The sequence below is a fragment of the Labrus mixtus genome, chromosome 22 (genome assembly GCF_963584025.1).
Source record: "Labrus mixtus chromosome 22, fLabMix1.1, whole genome shotgun sequence".
Classification (NCBI taxonomy): Eukaryota; Metazoa; Chordata; class Actinopteri; order Labriformes; family Labridae; genus Labrus; species Labrus mixtus.
In genome coordinates this window covers 2,040,321-2,066,037 of record NC_083633.1, presented here as the reverse complement: position 1 = coordinate 2,066,037, position 25,717 = coordinate 2,040,321, and the positions used below count along the sequence as shown (strand labels likewise).

At 42.2% G+C, this 25,717-nt stretch overlaps 17 non-coding genes across 17 annotated transcripts; all 17 read right to left on the bottom strand.

The window, feature by feature from the left end:
- Positions 1–131: 131 nt before the first annotated feature.
- trnat-ugu (transfer RNA threonine (anticodon UGU)) lies at positions 132–205 on the bottom strand. The gene has a single exon. It is a non-coding gene; the product is annotated as a tRNA-Thr (tRNA).
- A 177-nt stretch (positions 206–382) lies between these two features.
- On the bottom strand, positions 383–456 carry trnat-agu (transfer RNA threonine (anticodon AGU)). The gene has a single exon. It is a non-coding gene; the product is annotated as a tRNA-Thr (tRNA).
- Positions 457–2,214: 1,758 nt separating this feature from the next.
- trnat-ugu (transfer RNA threonine (anticodon UGU)) lies at positions 2,215–2,288 on the bottom strand. The gene has a single exon. It is a non-coding gene; the product is annotated as a tRNA-Thr (tRNA).
- A 177-nt stretch (positions 2,289–2,465) lies between these two features.
- trnat-agu (transfer RNA threonine (anticodon AGU)) lies at positions 2,466–2,539 on the bottom strand. Its single transcript has one exon. It is a non-coding gene; the product is annotated as a tRNA-Thr (tRNA).
- Positions 2,540–3,944: 1,405 nt separating this feature from the next.
- On the bottom strand, positions 3,945–4,018 carry trnan-guu (transfer RNA asparagine (anticodon GUU)). Its single transcript has one exon. It is a non-coding gene; the product is annotated as a tRNA-Asn (tRNA).
- Positions 4,019–4,297: 279 nt separating this feature from the next.
- Positions 4,298–4,371, bottom strand: trnat-ugu (transfer RNA threonine (anticodon UGU)). The gene has a single exon. It is a non-coding gene; the product is annotated as a tRNA-Thr (tRNA).
- Positions 4,372–4,548: 177 nt separating this feature from the next.
- Positions 4,549–4,622, bottom strand: trnat-agu (transfer RNA threonine (anticodon AGU)). The gene has a single exon. It is a non-coding gene; the product is annotated as a tRNA-Thr (tRNA).
- A 1,405-nt stretch (positions 4,623–6,027) lies between these two features.
- Positions 6,028–6,101, bottom strand: trnan-guu (transfer RNA asparagine (anticodon GUU)). Its single transcript has one exon. It is a non-coding gene; the product is annotated as a tRNA-Asn (tRNA).
- A 279-nt stretch (positions 6,102–6,380) lies between these two features.
- On the bottom strand, positions 6,381–6,454 carry trnat-ugu (transfer RNA threonine (anticodon UGU)). The gene has a single exon. It is a non-coding gene; the product is annotated as a tRNA-Thr (tRNA).
- Positions 6,455–6,631: 177 nt separating this feature from the next.
- trnat-agu (transfer RNA threonine (anticodon AGU)) lies at positions 6,632–6,705 on the bottom strand. Its single transcript has one exon. It is a non-coding gene; the product is annotated as a tRNA-Thr (tRNA).
- A 1,405-nt stretch (positions 6,706–8,110) lies between these two features.
- On the bottom strand, positions 8,111–8,184 carry trnan-guu (transfer RNA asparagine (anticodon GUU)). The gene has a single exon. It is a non-coding gene; the product is annotated as a tRNA-Asn (tRNA).
- A 279-nt stretch (positions 8,185–8,463) lies between these two features.
- Positions 8,464–8,537, bottom strand: trnat-ugu (transfer RNA threonine (anticodon UGU)). The gene has a single exon. It is a non-coding gene; the product is annotated as a tRNA-Thr (tRNA).
- Positions 8,538–8,714: 177 nt separating this feature from the next.
- Positions 8,715–8,788, bottom strand: trnat-agu (transfer RNA threonine (anticodon AGU)). Its single transcript has one exon. It is a non-coding gene; the product is annotated as a tRNA-Thr (tRNA).
- Positions 8,789–8,965: 177 nt separating this feature from the next.
- On the bottom strand, positions 8,966–9,039 carry trnat-agu (transfer RNA threonine (anticodon AGU)). The gene has a single exon. It is a non-coding gene; the product is annotated as a tRNA-Thr (tRNA).
- Positions 9,040–15,313: 6,274 nt separating this feature from the next.
- trnat-ugu (transfer RNA threonine (anticodon UGU)) lies at positions 15,314–15,387 on the bottom strand. The gene has a single exon. It is a non-coding gene; the product is annotated as a tRNA-Thr (tRNA).
- Positions 15,388–15,564: 177 nt separating this feature from the next.
- trnat-agu (transfer RNA threonine (anticodon AGU)) lies at positions 15,565–15,638 on the bottom strand. Its single transcript has one exon. It is a non-coding gene; the product is annotated as a tRNA-Thr (tRNA).
- Positions 15,639–16,667: 1,029 nt separating this feature from the next.
- Positions 16,668–16,741, bottom strand: trnan-guu (transfer RNA asparagine (anticodon GUU)). The gene has a single exon. It is a non-coding gene; the product is annotated as a tRNA-Asn (tRNA).
- Between the last annotated feature and the right edge of the window lie 8,976 nt (positions 16,742–25,717).

The following is a 25,717-nucleotide window of genomic DNA, read 5'->3' as shown; positions in this document are numbered from 1 at the left end:
TCGTACTGTGGAAGGGGTTGCGTTGGGTGGTTTGACCCTGTCTAGGAAAGGTGTTTTTAGGGGATAAGTAATAAAAGTCCTGCTCCCAGGTATGAACATTTTAAAGCTTTTACAGACAAGTTAATGTGTGAGGGTGCTGCTGGGAGTTGAACCCAGAATCTCCTGTTTACAAGACAGGCGCTTTCACCAACTAAGCCACAGCGCCCCTTGGAAGTGTACAGTTTGGGGCAACTGCTGCAAATAACTCTGCATCAAGCCTTCCAAAGTGCCTGAGGTGGGTTGCCACATTGTATTTCCATTGCCTTTTGCCCGAAGCTGCATTTGCAGTTATGCTGCTGTCAGTACTCAGGACATTGCCACCAAGTATAAGGAAATGGAAAAGAGGAAGTGCTGGGATTTGAACCCAGGATCTCCTGTTTACTAGACAGGCACTTTGACCAACTAAGCCACAGCGCCATCAGTTGATTTGCTTTGAGAATGTTTCATATTAAGTGTGTAACTGAATCGAATCAGCTTGTTAACATCTTTACTCCCCTGTGCTGGAAAGATGCCAGTGTTGAAGGTTGGCTAGCAGACCAAGATGACAATCTCTCACAAGTCATTTGATCACCCAGTTTTCACAGCCCCTCAGCATTCATGTTTGTTGTTCCAATTTTGGAACGGATAGAAAAGTGCCACAATGATCCTGAGCCATCCCTCAAGTGTAAACATATTTTGTGTCTTACAATTGTCTGCTAATCTATATATGACAGGGCAAGCATCATTCAGTCAGGATGGCCGAGTGGTCTAAGGCGCTGCGTTCAGGTCGCAGTCTCCTCTGGAGGCACTTCTGACACAGTTGTGCTTTTCCTTGCAACTGTTGTCTGTACCATGATACAGGGAATGTCTATTTAGCAAGTTGTTGCATGTCAGGTGGACAAGAATATGCAGTGCTAGAAGTACAGCTGGAGCAGTGATTCTCTATGTTCAGACACATTCAAGGGTATCTCTGGCCTCTGACCAGCCTGTAGACCATAGCTTTGTGCAACTGTGCATTGCTCTGATCAAGCAATTGACAAAGTGTTCTTGGACTGGCCAGTGCTTTATTCTTTTAACTGACCACATGTTTAAGCCAGCCAGCAAAGGTTGCTTTCTCATACTATCCTCTGTGGCAATGGTATTTCTTCATGCCATCTCTTTCCAAATCCCTGCACTTTAATGTCCACACATGGTGCTGCCATGTAAGAAATTGTTTCACTGCTCTCTCTGGAAGCTCTGCAGTGGTTCTCAGTGGGACCTGGTTTTGAAGCATTACGTGTTCATGGCATGCCATTGGGTCTGTGATCCTCCAGGCACGGGTAAGCCCTTGAACAACTAAGGTGTCAGGGAGTCATCCAATCCTCCTCAAACAGCCTGCAATCCTAAGTTTTCCCTTTACCTTCTGGTCAGCACAAGCCATACAAATGTTGTTACACTTAGATTGCTGCCTAAAGAGTTTGTAGCACTCATCATTAAAAGCCCATTGCACTCAGTGAGAAGTACTTTTAAGACAGTTGTTAAGCTGCAAAAAAAATGTTCCAAAACTAACGCCAACCCAAAGTGTTTTGAAAGCATTGATTTCGGTATTGAAAAAAAGGAAGCTACAGGGCAATCATTACTGCAACAACACCGTGCCCAATGAAACGCCACACCGCTCTGTACCTTGAGACTAGGTCCCATCGGGATGTGAAGTGGGATCACTGTATTCAAAGTCCAGTGTTAAACAATACACAATGGAACGGGTTTAAACATGACTTCAAGTGTTGCTTTTAGCAGAACTGCTTCCAGTTGGATAACAGACCATAATCACAAAGTCTCACAAGTCAACGGAGTTCCCATTACTCGTCCCTGGGTGGGCTCGAACCACTGACCTCTTGGTTAACAGCTGAGCGCACTGGCCCATTGCGCCACAGAGACATGTTATTTGTTTCTGCTTGTTGTTTGCATGATACGTAAAAAAACCCATAGCTTTTGTGATGAAATCAATGTGTCCCCTCCAATCAGACTGATCCACAGTTGAGTGGAATTCTATGACTACCTACCCGTAACAACGAATCATTTTTCATCGTACTGTGGAAGGGGTTGCGTTGGGTGGTTTGACCCTGTCTAGGAAAGGTGTTTTTAGGGGATAAGTAATAAAAGTCCTGCTCCCAGGTATGAACATTTTAAAGCTTTTATAGACAAGTTAATGTGTGAGGGTGCTGTTGGGAGTTGAACCCAGGATCTGCTGTTTACAAGACAGACGCTTTCACCAACTAAGCCACAGCACCCCTTGGAAGGGTACAGTTTGGGGCAACTGCTGCAAATAACTCTGCATCAAGCCTTCCAAAGTGCCTGAGGTGGGTTGCCACATTGTATTTCCATTGCCTTTTGCCCGAAGCTGCATTTGCAGTTATGCTGCTGTCAGTACTCAGGACATTGCCACCAAGTATAAGGAAATGGAAAAGAGGAACTGCTGGGATTTGAACCCAGGATCTCCTGTTTACTAGACAGGCACTTTGACCAACTAAGCCACAGCGCCATCAGCTGATTTGCTTTGAGAATGTTTCATATTAAGTGTGTAACTGAATCGAATCAGCTTGTTAACATCTTTACTCCCCTGTGCTGGAAAGATGCCAGTGTTGAAGGTTGGCTAGCAGACCAAGATGACAATCTCTCACAAGTCATTTGATCACCCAGTTTTCACAGCCCCTCAGCATTCATGTTTGTTGGTCCAATTTTGGAACGGATAGAAAAGTGCCACAATGACCCTGAGCCATCCCTCAAGTGTAAACATATTTTGTGTCTTACAATTGTTTGCTATTCTATATCTGACAGGCCAAGCGTCATTCAGTCAGGATGGCCGAGCGGTCTAAGGCGCTGCGTTCAGGTCGCAGTCTCCTCTGGAGGCACTTCTGACACAGTTGTGCTTTTCCTTGCAACTGTTGTCTGTACCATGATACAGGGAATGTCTATTTAGCAAGTTGTTGCATGTCAGGTGGACAAGAATATGCAGTGCTAGAAGTACAGCTGGAGCAGTGATTCTCTATGTTCAGACACATTCAAGGGTATCTCTGGCCTCTGACCAGCCTGTAGACCATAGCTTTGTGCAACTGTGCATTGCTCTGATCAAGCAATTGACAAAGTGTTCTTGGACTGGCCAGTGCTTTATTCTTTTAACTGACCACATGTTTAAGCCAGCCAGCAAAGGTTGCTTTCTCATACTATCCTCTGTGGCAATGGTATTTCTTCATGCCATCTCTTTCCAAATCCCTGCACTTTAATGTCCACACATGGTGCTGCCATGTAAGAAATTGTTTCACTGCTCTCTCTGGAAGCTCTGCAGTGGTTCTCAGTGGGACCTGGTTTTGAAGCATTACGTGTTCATGGCATGCCATTGGGTCTGTGATCCTCCAGGCACGGGTAAGCCCTTGAACAACTAAGGTGTCAGGGAGTCATCCAATCCTCCTCAAACAGCCTGCAATCCTAAGTTTTCCCTTTACCTTCTGGTCAGCACAAGCCATACAAATGTTGTTACACTTAGATTGCTGCCTAAAGAGTTTGTAGCACTCATCATTAAAAGCCCATTGCACTCAGTGAGAAGTACTTTTAAGACAGTTGTTAAGCTGCAAAAAAAATGTTCCAAAACTAACGCCAACCCAAAGTGTTTTGAAAGCATTGATTTTGGTATTGAAAAAAAGGAAGCTACAGGGCAATCATTACTGCAACAACACCGTGCCCAATGAAACGCCACACCGCTCTGTACCTTGAGACTAGGTCCCATCGGGATGTGAAGTGGGATCACTGTATTCAAAGTCCAGTGTTAAACAATACACAATGGAACGGGTTTAAACACAACTTCAAGTGTTGCTTTTAGCAGAACTGCTTCCAGTTGGATAACAGACCATAATCACAAAGTCTCACAAGTCAACGGAGTTCCCATTACTCGTCCCTGGGTGGGCTCGAACCACCAACCTCTCGGTTAACAGCTGAGTGCGCTGGCCGACTGCGCCACAGAGACATGCTATTTGTTTCTGCTTGTTGTTTGCATGATACGTAAAAAAACCCATAGCTTTTGTGATGAAATCAATGTGTCCCCTCCAATCAGACTGATCCACAGTTGAGTGGAATTCTATGACTACCTACCTGTAACAACGAATCATTTTTCATCGTACTGTGGAAGGGGTTGCGTTGGGTGGTTTGACCCTGTCTAGGAAAGGTGTTTTTAGGGGATAAGTAATAAAAGTCCTGCTCCCAGGTATGAACATTTTAAAGCTTTTACAGACAAGTTAATGTGTGAGGGTGCTGCTGGGAGTTGAACCCAGAATCTCCTGTTTACAAGACAGGCGCTTTCACCAACTAAGCCACAGCGCCCCTTGGAAGTGTACAGTTTGGGGCAACTGCTGCAAATAACTCTGCATCAAGCCTTCCAAAGTGCCTGAGGTGGGTTGCCACATTGTATTTCCATTGCCTTTTGCCCGAAGCTGCATTTGCAGTTATGCTGCTGTCAGTACTCAGGACATTGCCACCAAGTATAAGGAAATGGAAAAGAGGAAGTGCTGGGATTTGAACCCAGGATCTCCTGTTTACTAGACAGGCACTTTGACCAACTAAGCCACAGCGCCATCAGTTGATTTGCTTTGAGAATGTTTCATATTAAGTGTGTAACTGAATCGAATCAGCTTGTTAACATCTTTACTCCCCTGTGCTGGAAAGATGCCAGTGTTGAAGGTTGGCTAGCAGACCAAGATGACAATCTCTCACAAGTCATTTGATCACCCAGTTTTCACAGCCCCTCAGCATTCATGTTTGTTGTTCCAATTTTGGAACGGATAGAAAAGTGCCACAATGATCCTGAGCCATCCCTCAAGTGTAAACATATTTTGTGTCTTACAATTGTCTGCTAATCTATATATGACAGGGCAAGCATCATTCAGTCAGGATGGCCGAGTGGTCTAAGGCGCTGCGTTCAGGTCGCAGTCTCCTCTGGAGGCACTTCTGACACAGTTGTGCTTTTCCTTGCAACTGTTGTCTGTACCATGATACAGGGAATGTCTATTTAGCAAGTTGTTGCATGTCAGGTGGACAAGAATATGCAGTGCTAGAAGTACAGCTGGAGCAGTGATTCTCTATGTTCAGACACATTCAAGGGTATCTCTGGCCTCTGACCAGCCTGTAGACCATAGCTTTGTGCAACTGTGCATTGCTCTGATCAAGCAATTGACAAAGTGTTCTTGGACTGGCCAGTGCTTTATTCTTTTAACTGACCACATGTTTAAGCCAGCCAGCAAAGGTTGCTTTCTCATACTATCCTCTGTGGCAATGGTATTTCTTCATGCCATCTCTTTCCAAATCCCTGCACTTTAATGTCCACACATGGTGCTGCCATGTAAGAAATTGTTTCACTGCTCTCTCTGGAAGCTCTGCAGTGGTTCTCAGTGGGACCTGGTTTTGAAGCATTACGTGTTCATGGCATGCCATTGGGTCTGTGATCCTCCAGGCACGGGTAAGCCCTTGAACAACTAAGGTGTCAGGGAGTCATCCAATCCTCCTCAAACAGCCTGCAATCCTAAGTTTTCCCTTTACCTTCTGGTCAGCACAAGCCATACAAATGTTGTTACACTTAGATTGCTGCCTAAAGAGTTTGTAGCACTCATCATTAAAAGCCCATTGCACTCAGTGAGAAGTACTTTTAAGACAGTTGTTAAGCTGCAAAAAAAATGTTCCAAAACTAACGCCAACCCAAAGTGTTTTGAAAGCATTGATTTCGGTATTGAAAAAAAGGAAGCTACAGGGCAATCATTACTGCAACAACACCGTGCCCAATGAAACGCCACACCGCTCTGTACCTTGAGACTAGGTCCCATCGGGATGTGAAGTGGGATCACTGTATTCAAAGTCCAGTGTTAAACAATACACAATGGAACGGGTTTAAACACGACTTCAAGTGTTGCTTTTAGCAGAACTGCTTCCAGTTGGATAACAGACCATAATCACAAAGTCTCACAAGTCAACGGAGTTCCCATTACTCGTCCCTGGGTGGGCTCGAACCACCAACCTCTCGGTTAACAGCTGAGTGCGCTGGCCGACTGCGCCACAGAGACATGCTATTTGTTTCTGCTTGTTGTTTGCATGATACGTAAAAAAACCCATAGCTTTTGTGATGAAATCAATGTGTCCCCTCCAATCAGACTGATCCACAGTTGAGTGGAATTCTATGACTACCTACCTGTAACAACGAATCATTTTTCATCGTACTGTGGAAGGGGTTGCGTTGGGTGGTTTGACCCTGTCTAGGAAAGGTGTTTTTAGGGGATAAGTAATAAAAGTCCTGCTCCCAGGTATGAACATTTTAAAGCTTTTACAGACAAGTTAATGTGTGAGGGTGCTGCTGGGAGTTGAACCCAGAATCTCCTGTTTACAAGACAGGCGCTTTCACCAACTAAGCCACAGCACCCCTTGGAAGTGTACAGTTTGGGGCAACTGCTGCAAATAACTCTGCATCAAGCCTTCCAAAGTGCCTGAGGTGGGTTGCCACATTGTATTTCCATTGCCTTTTGCCCGAAGCTGCATTTGCAGTTATGCTGCTGTCAGTACTCAGGACATTGCCACCAAGTATAAGGAAATGGAAAAGAGGAAGTGCTGGGATTTGAACCCAGGATCTCCTGTTTACTAGACAGGCACTTTGACCAACTAAGCCACAGCGCCATCAGTTGATTTGCTTTGAGAATGTTTCATATTAAGTGTGTAACTGAATCGAATCAGCTTGTTAACATCTTTACTCCCCTGTGCTGGAAAGATGCCAGTGTTGAAGGTTGGCTAGCAGACCAAGATGACAATCTCTCACAAGTCATTTGATCACCCAGTTTTCACAGCCCCTCAGCATTCATGTTTGTTGTTCCAATTTTGGAACGGATAGAAAAGTGCCACAATGATCCTGAGCCATCCCTCAAGTGTAAACATATTTTGTGTCTTACAATTGTCTGCTAATCTATATATGACAGGGCAAGCATCATTCAGTCAGGATGGCCGAGTGGTCTAAGGCGCTGCGTTCAGGTCGCAGTCTCCTCTGGAGGCACTTCTGACACAGTTGTGCTTTTCCTTGCAACTGTTGTCTGTACCATGATACAGGGAATGTCTATTTAGCAAGTTGTTGCATGTCAGGTGGACAAGAATATGCAGTGCTAGAAGTACAGCTGGAGCAGTGATTCTCTATGTTCAGACACATTCAAGGGTATCTCTGGCCTCTGACCAGCCTGTAGACCATAGCTTTGTGCAACTGTGCATTGCTCTGATCAAGCAATTGACAAAGTGTTCTTGGACTGGCCAGTGCTTTATTCTTTTAACTGACCACATGTTTAAGCCAGCCAGCAAAGGTTGCTTTCTCATACTATCCTCTGTGGCAATGGTATTTCTTCATGCCATCTCTTTCCAAATCCCTGCACTTTAATGTCCACACATGGTGCTGCCATGTAAGAAATTGTTTCACTGCTCTCTCTGGAAGCTCTGCAGTGGTTCTCAGTGGGACCTGGTTTTGAAGCATTACGTGTTCATGGCATGCCATTGGGTCTGTGATCCTCCAGGCACGGGTAAGCCCTTGAACAACTAAGGTGTCAGGGAGTCATCCAATCCTCCTCAAACAGCCTGCAATCCTAAGTTTTCCCTTTACCTTCTGGTCAGCACAAGCCATACAAATGTTGTTACACTTAGATTGCTGCCTAAAGAGTTTGTAGCACTCATCATTAAAAGCCCATTGCACTCAGTGAGAAGTACTTTTAAGACAGTTGTTAAGCTGCAAAAAAAATGTTCCAAAACTAACGCCAACCCAAAGTGTTTTGAAAGCATTGATTTCGGTATTGAAAAAAAGGAAGCTACAGGGCAATCATTACTGCAACAACACCGTGCCCAATGAAACGCCACACCGCTCTGTACCTTGAGACTAGGTCCCATCGGGATGTGAAGTGGGATCACTGTATTCAAAGTCCAGTGTTAAACAATACACAATGGAACGGGTTTAAACACGACTTCAAGTGTTGCTTTTAGCAGAACTGCTTCCAGTTGGATAACAGACCATAATCACAAAGTCTCACAAGTCAACGGAGTTCCCATTACTCGTCCCTGGGTGGGCTCGAACCACCAACCTCTTGGTTAACAGCCGAGCACGCTGGCCGATTGCGCCACAGAGACATGCTATTTGTTTCTGCTTGTTGTTTGCATGATACGTAAAAAAACCCATAGCTTTTGTGATGAAATCAATGTGTCCCCTCCAATCAGACTGATCCACAGTTGAGTGGAATTCTATGACTACCTACCTGTAACAACGAATCATTTTTCATCGTACTGTGGAAGGGGTTGCGTTGGGTGGTTTGACCCTGTCTAGGAAAGGTGTTTTTAGGGGATAAGTAATAAAAGTCCTGCTCCCAGGTATGAACATTTTAAAGCTTTTATAGACAAGTTAATGTGTGAGGGTGCTGCTGGGAGTTGAACCCAGAATCTCCTGTTTACAAGACAGGCGCTTTCACCAACTAAGCCACAGCGCCCCTTGGAAGTGTACAGTTTGGGGCAACTGCTGCAAATAACTCTGCATCAAGCCTTCCAAAGTGCCTGAGGTGGGTTGCCACATTGTATTTCCATTGCCTTTTGCCCGAAGCTGCATTTGCAGTTATGCTGCTGTCAGTACTCAGGACATTGCCACCAAGTATAAGGAAATGGAAAAGAGGAACTGCTGGGATTTGAACCCAGGATCTCCTGTTTACTAGACAAGCACTTTGACCAACTAAGCCACAGCACCCCTTGGAAGTGTACAGTTTGGGGCAACTGCTGCAAATAACTCTGCATCAAGCCTTCCAAAGTGCCTGAGGTGGGTTGCCACATTGTATTTCCATTGCCTTTTGCCCGAAGCTGCATTTGCAGTTATGCTGCTGTCAGTACTCAGGACATTGCCACCAAGTATAAGGAAATTCAAAAGAGGCACTGCTGGGATTTGAACCCAGGATCTCCTGTTTACTAGACAGGCACTTTGACCAACTAAGCCACAGCGCCATCAATTAATTTGCTTTGAGAATGTTTCATATTAAGTGTGTAAGTGAATCGAATCAGCTTGTTAACATCTTTACTCCCCTGTGCTGGAAAGATGCCAGTGTTGAAGGTTGGCTAGCAGACCAAGATGACAATCTCTCACAAGTCATTTGATCACCCAGTTTTCACAGCCCCTCAGCATTCATGTTTGTTGGTCCAATTTTGGAACGGATAGAAAAGTGCCACAATGACCCTGAGCCATCCCTCAAGTGTAAACATATTTTGTGTCTTACAATTGTTTGCTATTCTATATCTGACAGGCCAAGCATCATTCAGTCAGGATGGCCGAGCGGTCTAAGGCGCTGCGTTCAGGTCGCAGTCTCCTCTGGAGGCACTTCTGACACAGTTGTGCTTTTCCTTGCAACTGTTGTCTGTACCATGATACAGGGAATGTCTATTTAGCAAGTTGTTGCATGTCAGGTGGACAAGAATATGCAGTGCTAGAAGTACAGCTGGAGCAGTGATTCTCTATGTTCAGACACATTCAAGGGTATCTCTGGCCTCTGACCAGCCTGTAGACCATAGCTTTGTGCAACTGTGCATTGCTCTGATCAAGCAATTGACAAAGTGTTCTTGGACTGGCCAGTGCTTTATTCTTTTAACTGACTGTGATGATCAGGTGCTATTACAGTTGACCACAAGGTGGTGATAGTGGTTAATCATAAAAGTTAGGAGACGGGGTTAAGTGGATAGCCGAGGTAGAAAATGTATGCTAACTACATGTTACCGGCAATAAAGAAGAGATTCGTAAACTGACAAAGGACTAATATTCTTTTGCAAACAACGAACAAAACATGGTACCAGGAGTAAAATAAGCTGCGTGGTGGATTGTGAAAAGCGACATGGATGCTCTGAAGCCACCGGAGAGTCTGAAGCTCACGGGGAATGTCGACAGCAATTGGCGCACCTTTAAGCAGCAGTTTCTTCTGTATATCGCGGCAATGGGACTGGAGACGAAGCCGGATGCTAGAAAGGTAGCGTTACTGCTAACTATAGCAGGGCCACAAGCCATAGAAGTGTACAACACGTTTGTGTATGAAAGTCCGGATGATAAGGACAAGTTGGACATTGTGCTTGTAAACTTTGATGCACATTGCTCTCCAAAGAAGAACGAGACATATGAGAGATATATTTTTCGGTCTCGGATGCAGCAACGACGTGAGCCTTTTGATAGCTTCCTTACGGACTTAAGGCTAAAAGCACAGTCGTGCAACTTTGCAACTTTGAAGGACTCTATGATCAGGGACCAGATCGTTTGTGGCGTGGAAGATAAAAAGCTCAGAGAACGGCTACTGAGGGAATCGGAGCTGAAGCTAGATGGAGCCATCACCATTTGCAAGGCAAGTGAGCTGTCTCAAATGCATGTGAGGACGTTCAGCGAGAGAGAGGCGGGAACGGCCAACGTGGGTGACAGTGTGGCTGTTGATGCTGTCTCAGGCAAAGGAGGACAACGCACGCATACCCGGCAGACGCATCGGACTGATGACTGTAAATTCACCTGCAAACGCTGTGGCTCACAGCACAAGCCGAGACAGTGTCCAGCATTTGGTAAGATATGCTCGAACTGCCAAGGAAATAACCATTTTGCGAAACAATGCTTCTCAAAAAGAAAGGACAAAAACAAAGGAAGATCTGTAAATATAGTTGAGGAGACTGATCTCAGTGAAACATTTTTTGTTGGCATGATAAACTATGAAAATAAACCAGAAAAAGAAATCAATTCCATAAATGAAGACAAGTGGATAGCACCACTGCAAATAAATGGAACATTAGTCACAGTAAAGTTGGACACTGGTGCAAAAGCTAATCTAATAAGCATGTCTGACATTAAAGACATGAAGATTAAGCCAAAAATACAAAGGAAAACACTTGAGCTGAAGGACTACAATGGACAAGACATCGAGTGTTTGGGCACATGCCAGCTAAGAGTGACAGTGAAAGAAAAAGTGCATCACCTACTATTTTCTGTTGTACCTGAAGGACTTGATTCACTGCTAGGTGATAAAGCATGTGAAAATCTGGGGCTGGTTAAAAGAGTGTATCTCATCAACACAGCAATGAATGCACCAAGTGACTCTGTTAACTGCATCATTTGAAGATGTGTTCAGGGGTTTTGGTGTATTGCCATTCACATACAAAATTCAGCTGAAAGAAAATGCACAGCCAGTGGTACATCCTGCATGAAGAGTCCCGGCACCACTAAGAGAGCGCCTTAAGAACGAACTGGACAGGATGACTACACTGGGTGTGATTAGAAAAGTCGAGGAACCAACAGACTGGGTCAATTCTATGGTATGTGCTAAGAAAAAAAATGGCGACCTGAGAATATGCATGGATCCAAAGGATCTGAATGAGAACATTAAGCGGGAACATTATCAGATTCCAAAACGTGAAGAAATCACTAGTGAAATGTCAGGTGCCAGATACTTCACAAAACTTGACGCATCACAGGGCTTCTGGCAGTTAAAACTGGATGAAAGCAGCACAAAATACTGCACCTTTAATACACCGTTTGGCCGATATTGCTTCCTAAGACTGCCGTTTGGAATAATTTCAGCATCTGAAATATTTCATAGAGCCATGGAGCACATTATCGAGGGGCTGGAGGGAGTGCGTGTCTATGTGGATGACATCGTCATCTGGGGCTCCACGCTTCAAGAGCACAATGACAGGCTTACCAGAGCTCTAGAGCGGATACAAAAGCATGGATTGAAGCTCAACAAGAGTAAATGCCAGTTTGGAGCTCAGGAAATCGTTTTCCTCGGAGACAAACTCTCTCCACAAGGTGTCGAGCCCGACCAGGAAAAGATAAATGCCATAAAGAACATGCCAAGACCCACAGACAAAACGGGTGTCCTGCGCATCATGGGGATGGTGAACTTTATAGGTAAATTCATTCCTAATTTATCTGCAAAGACGTCCTGCATTCGTGAACTCCTGCACAAGGAGAGAGATTTCAAGTGGACAACAAAGCATGAAAATGAGTGGGAAAGGCTTAAACACACACTGACAACTACACCTGTTCTGGCATTTTTCGATCCCACAAAGAGGATCAAAGTGTCAACGGATGCATCAAAGGATGGTATCGGGGCAGTACTTCTACAGGCTGAAGGTGAGCATTGGAAACCTATTGCCTATGCCTCAAGGTCCATGACAGAAACTGAATGTAGATATGCCCAGATAGAGAAAGAATGTCTTGGGTTAGTGTTTGGCCTAGAGAGGTTCCACAGCTATGTATATGGTCTTCCCTCCTTCACTGTGGAAACAGACCATCGTCCACTAGTGGCCATAATAAAGAAGAACCTGAATGAAATGACACCAAGGATACAACGTCTGATGATGAAACTGCAGAGATATGACTTTGAACTGATTTATACACCAGGAAAACACCTCATACTCGCTGATGCACTCTCACGAGCGCCCACTGGAGGCAATGAGAGTACGACAGATGAGGATGTTCAAAGCCATGTGAACATGATTTCTTCTGCTCTTCCTGTATCTGACACAAAGTCCAAACAAGCCAAACCGAAGAAACAGCAAAGGATACAGAGCTGCAACGTGTCATTGAAAATATAAAAAATGGATGGCCTGTAGGTTCCTGTCAATTGTTTTATCACATCAGAGGTGAGCTGGCTGTCGTGAAAGGGCTGTTGGTCAAGCAAGACAGAATCATTATTCCACATAAGCTGAGACAGGACATTCTACAGAGGATCCACGAAGGTCATCTCGGTGTGGAGAAATGTAAAAGAAGGGCGAGAGACACAGTTTTCTGGCCTGGCATCAATAAAGACATTGAGAAACTGATAAGCAGATGTGACACATGCCAGAAACACAGGAACAAGCAAACCAAAGAGCCCATGGTGGTAGCTGATGTCCCAACAGCGCCATGGTTTAAGGTAGCAATGGACTTGTTTCATCTCAAGAGTAAAGACTATTTGGTGGTCATTGACTATCACTCAAACTTCCCTGAAATGGCTTTACTATCAAACACATCATCAATGTGTGTCATAACACAAGTAAAATCCATTTTTGCCAGACATGGTATACCAAACACAGTGGTGAGTGATAATGGACCATGCTTTAACAGCAGAGAGTGGCAGCAGTTTGCAAGAAAGTACGACTTCAAACATGTGACATCTAGTCCACTGTATGCACAATCAAATGGGAAAGCTGAAAAAGGAGTTCACATCCTTAAGCAACTCCTGAAGAAAGCTGAAGACAGTGATTCAGATCCGTACCTTGCTCTACTCAGCTACAGAGCATCACCTCTCGAGTGTTGATTATCACCTGCCAAGCTGTTGATGAACAGAAAGCTGCGTACAACACTGCCAAGCTACATCAAACAAAAGAGACGTCCAAAGCTGGAACGAAGACTGCAGCATCAGAAGATGAAACAGAAGTCATTTTATGACAAAACTGCCAAGCAGCTTCCCCCACTGTCAACTGACGACACAGTCAGGATTGAGGAACCTAATGGTTGGATAACAAAAGCCACTGTTCTTCAAGAAGTAGCTCCACGGTCATTCACCATAAAGACTGAGGAAGGGCAAATCCTTAGGTGAAACCGTCGCAGTCTGTTAAAAATGCAGGAGCTCAGTGAAGAAGACAGTGAGTCTCCTACAGACAACAACACAGGCACACAAACTTTGACAGAACCTGTGGTGAGAAGATCTACAAGAGAAATCAAGAAACCTGATAGACTGAACTTGTGATTTAAGAAAATAATAATAATAATAATAATAATTAAAGGTTATATTCTTTAGTGTGTGAGCTAATGTTTTATAGACCTTTCAAACTGTTAGAGGTTTGCGATGGCATCCTAAGTTTTCTAAATATTGATATGTTGCTATGACATGTTTTGGTAAGAATAGCACTGTTAACAAACCTGACACTTATTTTGTTTATACCCTGTTATGTTGCCTCAAAGGAAAGGGGATGTGATGATCAGGTGCTATTACAGTTGACCACAAGTTGGTGATAGTGGTTAATCATAAAAGTTAGGAGACGGGGTTAAGTGGATAGCCGAGGTAGAAAATGTATGCTAACTACATACTAACTACAAGAAGAGATTCGTAAACTGACAAAGGACTAATATTCTTTTGCAAACAACGAACAAGACACTGACCACATGTTTAAGCCAGCCAGCAAAGGTTGCTTTCTCATACTATCCTCTGTGGCAATGGTATTTCTTCATGCCATCTCTTTCCAAATCCCTGCACTTTAATGTCCACACATGGTGCTGCCATGTAAGAAATTGTTTCACTGCTCTCTCTGGAAGCTCTGCAGTGGTTCTCAGTGGGACCTGGTTTTGAAGCATTACGTGTTCATGGCATGCCATTGGGTCTGTGATCCTCCAGGCACGGGTAAGCCCTTGAACAACTAAGGTGTCAGGGAGTCATCCAATCCTCCTCAAACAGCCTGCAATCCTAAGTTTTCCCTTTACCTTCTGGTCAGCACAAGCCATACAAATGTTGTTACACTTAGATTGCTGCCTAAAGAGTTTGTAGCACTCATCATTAAAAGCCCATTGCACTCAGTGAGAAGTACTTTTAAGACAGTTGTTAAGCTGCAAAAAAAATGTTCCAAAACTAACGCCAACCCAAAGTGTTTTGAAAGCATTGATTTCGGTATTGAAAAAAAGGAAGCTACAGGGCAATCATTACTGAAACAACACCGTGCCCAATGAAACACCACACTGCTCTGTACCTTGAGACTAGGTCCCATCGGGATGTGAAGTGGGATCACTGTATTTAAAGTCCAGTGTTAAACCACACACAATGGAACGGGTTTAAACATGACTTCAAGTGTTGCTTTTAGCAGAACTGCTTCCAGTTGGATAACAGACCATAATCACAAGGTATCACAAGTCAACGGAGTTCCCATTACTCGTCCCTGGGTGGGCTCGAACCACCAACATCTCGGTTAACAGCCGAGCGCTGGCCGATTGCGCCACAGAGACATGCTTTTTGTTTTTGCTTGTTGTTTGCATGATACGTAAAAAAACCCATAGCGTTTGTGATGAAATCAATGTGTCCCCTCCAATCAGACTGATCCACAGTTGAGTGGAATTCTATGACTACCTACCTGTAACAACGAATCACTTTTCATCGTCCTGTGGAAGGGGTTGCGTTGGGTGGTTTGACCCTGTCTAGGAAAGGTGTTTTTAGGGGATAAGTAATAAAAGTCCTGCTCCCAGGTATGAACATTTTAAAGCTTTTATAGACAAGTTAATGTGTGAGGGTGCTGCTGGGAGTTGAACCCAGGATCTCCTGTTTACAAGACAGGCGCTTTCACCAACTAAGCCACAGCGCCCCTTGGAAGTGTACAGTTTGGGGCAACTGCTGCAAATAACTCTGCATCAAGCCTTCCAAAGTGCCTGAGGTGGGTTGCCACATTGTATTTCCATTGCCTTTTGCCCGAAGCTGCATTTGCAGTTATGCTGCTGTCAGTACTCAGGACATTGCCACCAAGTATAAGGAAATGGAAAAGAGGCACTGCTGGGATTTGAACCCAGGATCTCCTGTCTACTAGACAGGCACTTTGACCAACTAAGCCACAGCGCCATTAGTTGATTTGCTTTGAGAATGTTTCATATTAAGTGTGTAACTGAATCGACTCAGCTTGTTAACATCTTTACTCCCCTGTGCTGGAAAGATGCCAGTGTTGAAGGTTGGCTAGCAGACCAAGATGACAATCTCTCACAAGTCATTTGATCACCCAGTTTTCACAGCCCCTCAGCATTCATGTTTGTTGGTCCAATTTTGGAACGGATAGAAAAGTGCCACAATGACCCTGAGCCATCCCTCAAGTGTAAACATATAAACCACATGTTTAAGCCAGCCAGCAAAGGTTGCTTTCTCATACTATCCTCTGTGGCAATGGTATTTCTTCATGCCATCTCTTTCCAAATCCCTGCACTTTAATGTCCACACATGGTGCTGCCATGTAAGAAATTGTTTCACTGCTCTCTCTGGAAGCTCTGCAGTGGTTCTCAGTGGGACCTGGCTTTGAAGCATTACGTGTTCATGGCATGCCATTGGGTCTGTGATCCTCCAGGCACGGGTAAGCCCTTGAACAACTAAGGTGTCAGGGAGTCATCCAATCCTCCTCAAACAGCCTGCAATCCTAAGTTTTCCCTTTACCTTCTGGTCAGCACAAGCCATACAAATGTTGTTTCACTTAGATTGCTGCCTAAAGAGTTTGTAGCACTCATCATTAAAAGCCCATTGCACTCAGTGAGAAGTACTTTTAAGACAGTTGTTAAGCTGCAAAAAAAATGTTCCAAAACTAACGCCAACCCAAAGTGTTTTGAAAGCATTGATTTCGGTATTGAAAAAAAGGAAGCTACAGGGCAATCATTACTGAAACAACACCGTGCCCAATGAAACACCACACTGCTCTGTACCTTGAGACTAGGTCCCATCGGGATGTGAAGTGGGATCACTGTATTCAAAGTCCAGTGTTAAACAATACACAATGGAACAGGTTTAAATATGACTTCAAGTGTTGCTTTTAGCAGAATAGAGCAACAGAACTGATGGATAACAGACCATATTCACAAAGTCTCACAAGTCAACTGAGTTTGCATTAATAGTCCCTGGGTGGGCTCGAACCACCAACCACTCTGTTAACAGCAGAGCGCGCTGAACGATTGCGCCACAGAAACATGTTCTTTAGCTCTGCTTGTCATTTGCAACTTGTGACATGCTGTGTACTCTGAGGCCCGTCAGCATTCATGTTTGTTGGTCCAATTTTGGAACAGCCTCACCCTTCTTCTGCGAAAACCTTATGATTTCTGAAACGTCCTTGATTTGTATCGACAGCCATAGCAATGGATTCCTTTCATTTTGCAGTCGTGCAAGAACATTTTTTGATATGATCCCAAGTCTTCAAAATTCTTTTTTTTGGCATTTCAGAAATGTGTTAAATTTCCTATTAAAAGTGAAAGTTTGTGGCTCGTTGGTCTAGGGGTACGATTCTCGCTTCTGGTGCGAGAGGTCCTGAAAAGTCACTGTGTCATGATTGGTTACCGAATTGAAAAAAGATTCATGGTTACCTGATGTACTGTTCAGTTCTAAAGAAGGTTCCAGTCGAGGTTGTGCCTTTATTTAAAGTGAAGCTAGGTTCACTGCAGCATGTATGCATTTTGATTTTCCACTCTTCTTCTGCAAAATCCAGAGGCTTTTTGAAACATCCTTGAATGTTACGGACAGCCATAGCAATGGATTCCTCTCATTTTGCAAGAAAAGGTTTTGATATGATCCCAAGGATTCAAAATGCATTGTTCCCCAATATGCTGGGCATTTCCCTAGAAGGTATTAGTCAAGTTCCCATTTTTTTACAAAGTTAAGTTCACCTCACATTATAGGAGTTGTGAATTTCCACCCTTCTTCTGCAAAAACCTTATGGTTTCTGAAACGTCCTTGATTTGTATCGACAGCCATAGCAATGGATTCCTTTCATTTTGCAATTGTGCAAGAAAAATGTTTTGATATGATCCCAAGGCTTCAAAATGCATTTTTTGGGGATTTCAGAAATTTGTTAAATTTCCTATTAAAAGTGAAATTTTGTGACTCATTGTTCTATGGGTATGATTTTCGCTTTGGGTGAGAGATTAAAAATGTGCATTAGAGGTGGAGCAATAAAATCTGCAGCTAGCTTTAAAATGTATGGTTCCAATTTATCAGGGCCTGCAGATTTTGTTGTGTCCAGGAGCCTCAGGGCTTTGTGTACATCGGATACCGTGATAGGAGTCAAATTAAAAGATTGACTTGATGGAGCATGAACGTCAGACACTACAGAATTTGTATACAAACTGGTGCTATGGTTTTTGTGCTAAATTCTGATTTCTACATCAGTGATTACATCAGTGTAAAGTCCGGTCCTCTAAGGTCCGTCTGGGATAATAGAGGCGAGACAGCGCTGATGAAATAGCCTACTGTATGTAAGAGGCGGACTTTTATTTATTCATTGGTTTATATCTTGTCATATTGAACGTTCCTACGCTCATTAAATATACACGTATAAAACAATTTAATGACTATACTATGACGTGGATCCGTCAGTAAAGTTGAATATTTAGTGAAATAAAATGTGTAAAAGACATCAATATAAGTTACATTTTGCAGGTTTCAATTCACCACTGTGTTGCCAATTTCCTATGCCTCCAAAATGTACGTACGCCTGGGTCAGAGTTTGCTTACCACATTTTACCTTCAGGTTTGTTTTTATAGATCACAGACTTTGCATGGGAAACGGTGTACGCCAGTTTCAGGCCCCATTTTGTGCGTACGGAACAGTTATAAATGAGACTCCTGGGGCCTCATGTAGAAAAGAATGCGCAGCTTTTATACTGAAATGTGGAGTACTCCCAAAATTGGGAAAGTACTTGCACACAGAAATTTCCACATGTCTAAAATACATCCCAATTAACGTGAAACTGTTCGTCTACGGTGGCTGGGAAGTGCAAAGCAAAATTACAAAGTGTGAAACACTTTTACAATATTTTAGACAAATTTACATTTTGAAAAGTTTTACATTTTATTAAACAAACTTACAAACCGAAATACTTTTACTAGCGCCGAGACAAATTTACAAGTTGCAGAGCACTTTTAATAGTCCCTAAAGAAATGTACAAGCGACAGAATCTTGACTTAAAGGTAATGTACCAAATGTAGGAAGTGACACCTTTTATACATTAGGCCCCAGTTCAGGGTCACAAATGACCTGCTAATGGCTTGAGCCTTTTACTCTACTGCCCCATGATTGATGAATGCTCTCCCTGATCACCTGAGGGCTCCACAGACTGTTGGTTCCTTTAATGAAAGGACTGAAAACCTCTTTTCAAAAGAGCATTTTCTTAACCAACCATCACTGCTCTTTATTTATGCAAATGTTTTTAAGGGAACTAAATAAATGTGGCATTATGAAAATAAAAGTCCATGTAAATAAATGTGGACTTAAGAAATAGCCATATTTATAATTTTTTTTAAATATAAATTAATTTCCAAGGCACATTTATTTATGTATGTATTTATTTCATAGGCATATTTGTTTATGTATGTATTTCATACTTAATATTGAATACAATGGCATTCCATAGTTAAGATTTCAATTTCAAGTAAGAGTGTGGAAAAACTGATAAAATTTAAATTTTGATCTGTCTCTTTATTCTGTCTTCTATCTGTGTGGTTGCTCTGTGGATCTCCTTGTATATTCTATACCTCCAGCCCTTCATGCCTGAGCTAATCATCAGTTTCTCCATCCTGGCTCTTCTGTCCTTTTCTACCTCAACTCTGCCACTCTGCACTGCTCCCCAGCTAATCAGCCATTATTCAAATTCTTTTCTCAGACAATTCTCCCAGGTGCCTTATGAAAAGACATTAAGCATACAGTATTGAGGTGTCTGGTGTGAGTGAGTAAAAGATTGAATTAATGGGGACTGCTGCTTTCTTTGGATTTCCTGGCTTTTGACACTTTTTGAAACACTGTGTTGAAAGAAATATATTACTAATATATTAAAAGATTTTCATGTTTGTCTCTTGATTAAGTGCCCACGTTTAACACTAAGCTCTCTTCTGACACTGATACCCATGGGTACATTTTCAAAGGTACTTATTTAGAACATATAACACATGCATATTGAATGGGTAAGCAATATCTGCCACTGCCAGAGCAAATCAGAAGGCATACTAATGAAAGTGTCCATGATTTCCTGGATTCTATTTCACTTTTGAATTTGAATTTATTAGTGGGATAGCCTCTTGAGATATGCCATCTCATTTTCAAGGGGGTCCTAACACACAAACAAAGTAATACATTTGTCTGTCATGTCCATTCCATATAACCTGTGTTAGAAGCAAGTCACATCTGTGTTTATAAGCTGCTACTGTCATGAACCGCATTGAAAAAACAAAGTTAAGGTGGAGGACCCAAGTGCAGAATAAAGAAAACTATTACATTTTTTTTTTTTTCGGAAACAGCTTCAGAAGGTCTAGTTTGCGTTTCCAACTCGGTGTCCTTGTTTCCTTGCATGGTTGACTCGGGCTCTTGGTTGTCATTTTCTTGGGGACCTACCGTCACAGAGGCATCTGTAGCGTAATTAAATTATTAAGATGTCATTTCTTCATTTAACCTCAGATTTAAGAAGGGGCACCACTTCCTGTTAAAGGAAGAAAATAACTTTAATGGTATAAGTTAATTAATTAATCAGTCAGTTCTGGAAATGTTATTGATGTTAATGTTAATGTTATATGAAATGTATTGTTTGAATGACTTAATCAGAAAATGGTTAAAAAGGAAAAGTTGATAACCGAATTTTGGGATTCTATTTGAATTTAAAGGAGGGCTCTGAATAGACACGACTCACGACTTAATCTTCCAACACCCCTTGCCACCAGCAGTCTTACTGTGAGCTGTGTTCAATTGAACTCTGCCGGCTGGTCCCTCGTTTCAGTCTCTGGCAAGCGGTTCTTTTCAGGCCCAGAGAGGTCCACGGGCCAGATTAGATGCCTTGACAACTTGGTCGGAGTATGCAGCTGGGATGGAGATTGTACATCAGTTCAGCCGTCGTCAGAAGCTCCAAGAGGATCCAACAGGAAAAAATATTAAAGAGTCTTTTGATACATCGATTTCCAATTCAGATTAACCGGATGGCCATCTCGATGAATCCAAACTAAGGAATTGGCGTTCAAAATTGAAGAGCAAAGACTTTAGAGAAGAAAGTTCAAAAGCCTTGCTTGAGCCAGAAAGAATTGATGTTCCAAAAATGTGTGTGAAAATGAAAGTTCAGCAGAGATTTGTCTCTCTACGGCACAAACTTAAAAGAAGTGATTTGGACCGAAGTCCGAAGAGAAGCGAGCAAGAGCTGAAGCTCTAAACTTCAACAAACCAAAAACTATAACTAAAAAAAACAAAACTAAAACTTTTGTTTGGAGATCTGAGCTCAGTGTGAACTCTTATCAGCTGCGGGCGTAGGAGGGGGGCCTGCAGGGGAAGGGTCACTCCCATTCTGACCGGAGCACAATTGTTTAAACTAAACCGAGTTTACTTAATAAGATTAAGAATAAGAATCTAAACATATATACGTCACCATACATTCATTTCGATATTATTTCTATCAGATTCACATTCAGATGAAAATCACACCACCTGGGAACATCCTCAGTTAATCCCAGCCTGTAGGTGAACAAAAACATGTTATACAGTCAGCATTTTTAATAAGACATATTAATAAAGTAGGAAAAGAAATTGGTGTCTTTAAATAACACCTTCTGTAGCTAATATCAAAGAGTATGCTTTATAACACGTCTAAATGTATAATTATGAAGGTTACGTATTCATGGTTATTCTAACACTAGATGGCAATAGCGCTCCACGTCAAATTCCCATTAAAACTCTTATTCCTATTCTGAAAATCTGATTTTGAGTTTAAAAAGATCATTATAATACATTCAATGTGACAATTACAAATATCTAGATGAAGAAAGACATAAATGTTCATTTGATGCAGAATTGAACGCTGTGGTTTAATTCAGTTCTTCAGCAGTTCTTCAACAGATGGTCAATTTTACGACTTTGCAGAGACTGGTTTCAGTCACAGTTCATGTCTTTGGGGTCAATTCGTAGATAGCAGAGTGTTCTTTTTCCGCTAGCTTGTTTATTCCAGGTGTTGTAAAAGTTCATAATATCCTGTCTTCCAGAGCCTGTCTGAGAGGGAGACTTAAATCATTGATCAGTTCCTTTGTTTCTTGGTACAAAGTAACCCAGATGTTAATCCACAGTCCTGAGTCCTGCAGGAAGAGAGGTTGTAAAACGTGGCTGCTGATAACGGCTACACATCATCCTATTGAAAAAAATAATAAGGCATTTTCATCATCTTCTCTGTTGTGGAACAGGTCGTTTATGTATGGCATTATTTTTTATGCAAAGGGACATTAACATGTACAAGGTACAACAGGTTTTCATTAATGGTCTACCTTATTTGTATATTTTTTGAAGGGGAAGAGCTTTCGGACTCCAAAAACATATCTCCACCTCTTTATATGCTGGCGTTCCTTCCATTTGTCTTCATTCACTCTACATTTCTGCATAAAGAAGCAAGAGGTATTGATTGGTGATAAGGATTCATTTAGGGGTTTTTAATTGTTTTTTAGAGCATGTATAAACCAAAATGCAAAATCACTGGTGCTAATTAGCCAAATCAGAATTATTTACAAGGTATGTATAGTTAATGATTTTGGCATTTTGTGGGGAAGCAACTTGATAGTGTTTGATAACTATCCCACACATCCTTATATTGTTGAGAGAATTTGATTAATAAAGTTGGGGTGTTAGGGTTGCTGTGCCACAATCAAACATGTTTAGTATTTCAATCAGGAGAGACTCAATTAAGAATGAACAATTATTTAGTTTACAATTTAGAATTAAATGTGAAAAGTCTTTGGAGGGATTATACTCCATCGTGACGACTTCATATACTTGCAGGGGTAATGAGGCCGACAGCAGGATAGGATACCCCCCAAAATAAAAGTGAGAAAAGACAAAGAAAGAACCATCATTATGGGCTTTACCTTAGTGGCTGGATGGATTATGTGGGGAGAATAGAGTTAGATGGAAGAATAAAACACATAATCATTTATTGATGTGAAATGAAAAGGCATTCACCTCGTGCAGTTTGTGACTTACGGATGGACATGAGGCCCGGTATGTTGAGGTTCTTTTACCTGGCGATGGCTCGCATGACCAGCTAAACTAATCATTTGAATCCCACCTGATGCCGAAAAGAGGCCACTGACATGGATGGACAGGAACAATCTTATATTCGCCAGTGATGTCTGCTTTGGAAAGCCACGAGCCCTGCCCCACACTTTTATGGCATTATCGACTGATGTGTAATGAAGGGAAAAAAGCTCTGGAGGTATGAGACCAGTAACGCTTGCAAAGCGACCGGAGCGTAGTTCGGACAAATTGAAAATCAGTCTTTTTTTCCCCTTAGTATTTTCTTGTGACTACACCTATGGGGCTGGTGCAAAAAATGGGAAAACGAGAGGACTCATAAGGACCGATGACATACCATTTGTTTACTTCTTTCACTACTAACTGAGAAACTATTGATAGCTCTTTTTCAGCGGATTGTACATTTTTTGCAATGTAAGTTACGATGGGCAGCGTAAGTAGTAACACCGATTTTAAAACCTGTAAGCAGGTGATCAACAAAAACTGAATCAGGATGAGAAGAAAGCTCTGCTGCTAAACATTTAAAGTGTAAGGAGTTGAGGGATCACGGTTCAATAATAGTCTTTAGGAGTGGAATTTAAATGATGCACCTGTCGCCCACGTTTGTCCAACTGTGACTGACTGGTGGACAGGGAAAAGGGCTTATATGAAGCTGGAATGGTACAGAAGAGCACAGCGGGCGAAGTGCCCCAGAACCCTGCATGAGTTGCAGGACAGGATCTGAATGCCTCCTGTGACCGTCACTAATAGTTTACCATGAGGAATCACAGGGGAACATCTGACATTGACCGACAACTAACATACAACAATGAACTGACAACAAGAGGGAAGGAACACTAAATAGACATGGGGTAATCAAACACAGGTGAGACAAACAACACAGGTGAAGACAATGAGGGCAACACACACAGAGGAAGAGAGAAACACAACACAAGAAACACTGGGGAAAAGAACTACAAAATAAATCAGGGAACACTAATGATACAGAGAACTTAAGAATGTCACAACAATAATACACACTAGAACATAGAGGGACTCAGGGATAGGAAATAACAAAATAACACAGGAAACACTAAAGACTAAACTAGGAAACACACAAGGGAAACAAACACCAGGGAAGAATGAGACAAAATCAAACAAGAAAATCTAAACTCTGAAAATATACCAAATATAAAACCAAATCAGACCTGATCATGACTGAACCATTACTTTCTTACTTACCGGTAGTTGTTGGCCAATCAATGGCCAAAAAGCCAAGAATGCATCCTCAGATTCTAATGTACTTATAAAACCATTATTATGTACTGTATATAAGCCAAGTAATAATAGAATATTAAATTAATTTGGCTAAATTGGGTCATTGTGACAATGTGGAAGGGATAATATTTGTCATTGACAATAAGGGAGCATTGTTCAAAGTTTTGCTGAAAACTCTTGCAATTTTCAGCTACGTGTTTGACTTAATTTTGCAAGAGAACCTAACATTTAATCAACATTATGAATTTCTTTATGGCTCAAATACTGGCTCAATCTACTTCCTGTCTTTTTCACACAGCACGAATGTGGCTTCTCATAAACCCTTTTCACACATACGGAAATCTCCTGAAAAACTCCGGAGATTTGGCTACCCGGAGGTTCTTTAGGCTATGTGTAAACGCAAACAGCCGCATTTTTCGCGCGGACTTTACCCAGAGTTTCTCCGGCCAGACCCCTAGTATTTTATCCACAGAATATCCGAGTGAGCTGATGTCTGAACATGGCAGCATATACTCCGCAGATTTTCAATTCAAGCCAATGGGACCCAAGTGACGTTTATATACAGTGACCGGCTAAAGTGTCTGCATGCGACCACTACGATCTCCGTGCATGTAATTAAATGGCTGCATTATGTTTTCTGTTCGTCAGTATGTTGTTCTCCGCTCTTTTGTGGATGTTGCCATTCCATTGGATTACACACAGCATTGATATAAAGGAAAATTTTCTCATTATAGTGTCGTGTAGCGGACTCTGTTGCTACGGCCGCTACTTCCGGGTTGTTTTTTTACTTCACGTCTTACCTCGGGAAATCCCCCGCGCCCCCTCCCCTCTGACAGGGAAAGTTCTCCGCTGTGAGGAGCATATGTGAACGGCTAGTTTGGGAGAATCTCCGGAGAAGTCCTCCTGTAAATATCTAGATATTATCCGGAGTGCATATGTGAAAACGGCTATATTCTCCAACATGATTTAATTGAATGTTCAAACCTTTATTTGAAGCACTCTTTTTGAGTCTTCATACTCCATCAGGAGAGCATTGTGGGTGGTCTGGTACTGGACCAGAAAATTGTCCAGTCTTGTGAGCCCACCTGACTTAAACATATATGTTAAGGGTCCCACTGGCTCTTCTCCATGACTCCCTGAGTCTTGTTGTCCTGTGTGATGTTCTGAGAAAACAATCAGTGTCGGGTTAATTAAGAAGCTAAAGTAACAGTCAAGCATGATAAAAACAATCTTTGGAAAAATTTCCAGTTAGAGTTAAAACATTTCAATAACTTGTCTTGTAAATTTTTCCAGGCCAATCATTGAACACCTTCCCAGTGCCATGTTGTCCCAGGTTTCCTAGGATCGGAATAAGCAGTGATATGTGTTAGTATTTTCAGATGACACAATGCAGCTCATTTTTGCAATTCTAAAAAGATAGATTCAGCTTTTTTAAGTGATACTAACCAAGCACTATCCCGGTCCACAATCTTGCATAGGGAAGAAGGTACTTAGAGATGTGAGCCTTTACAGTAGTAGACATTGGGCTCAAGTCTTCTGGAGCAAATGAAAAGAAACCAATTCATAATTGGGCATTAATATCAACTCAATAACAATGTTTTTTTATTTTTGGAGGGGGGATATTTGGCATTAATATCAACTCAATAAC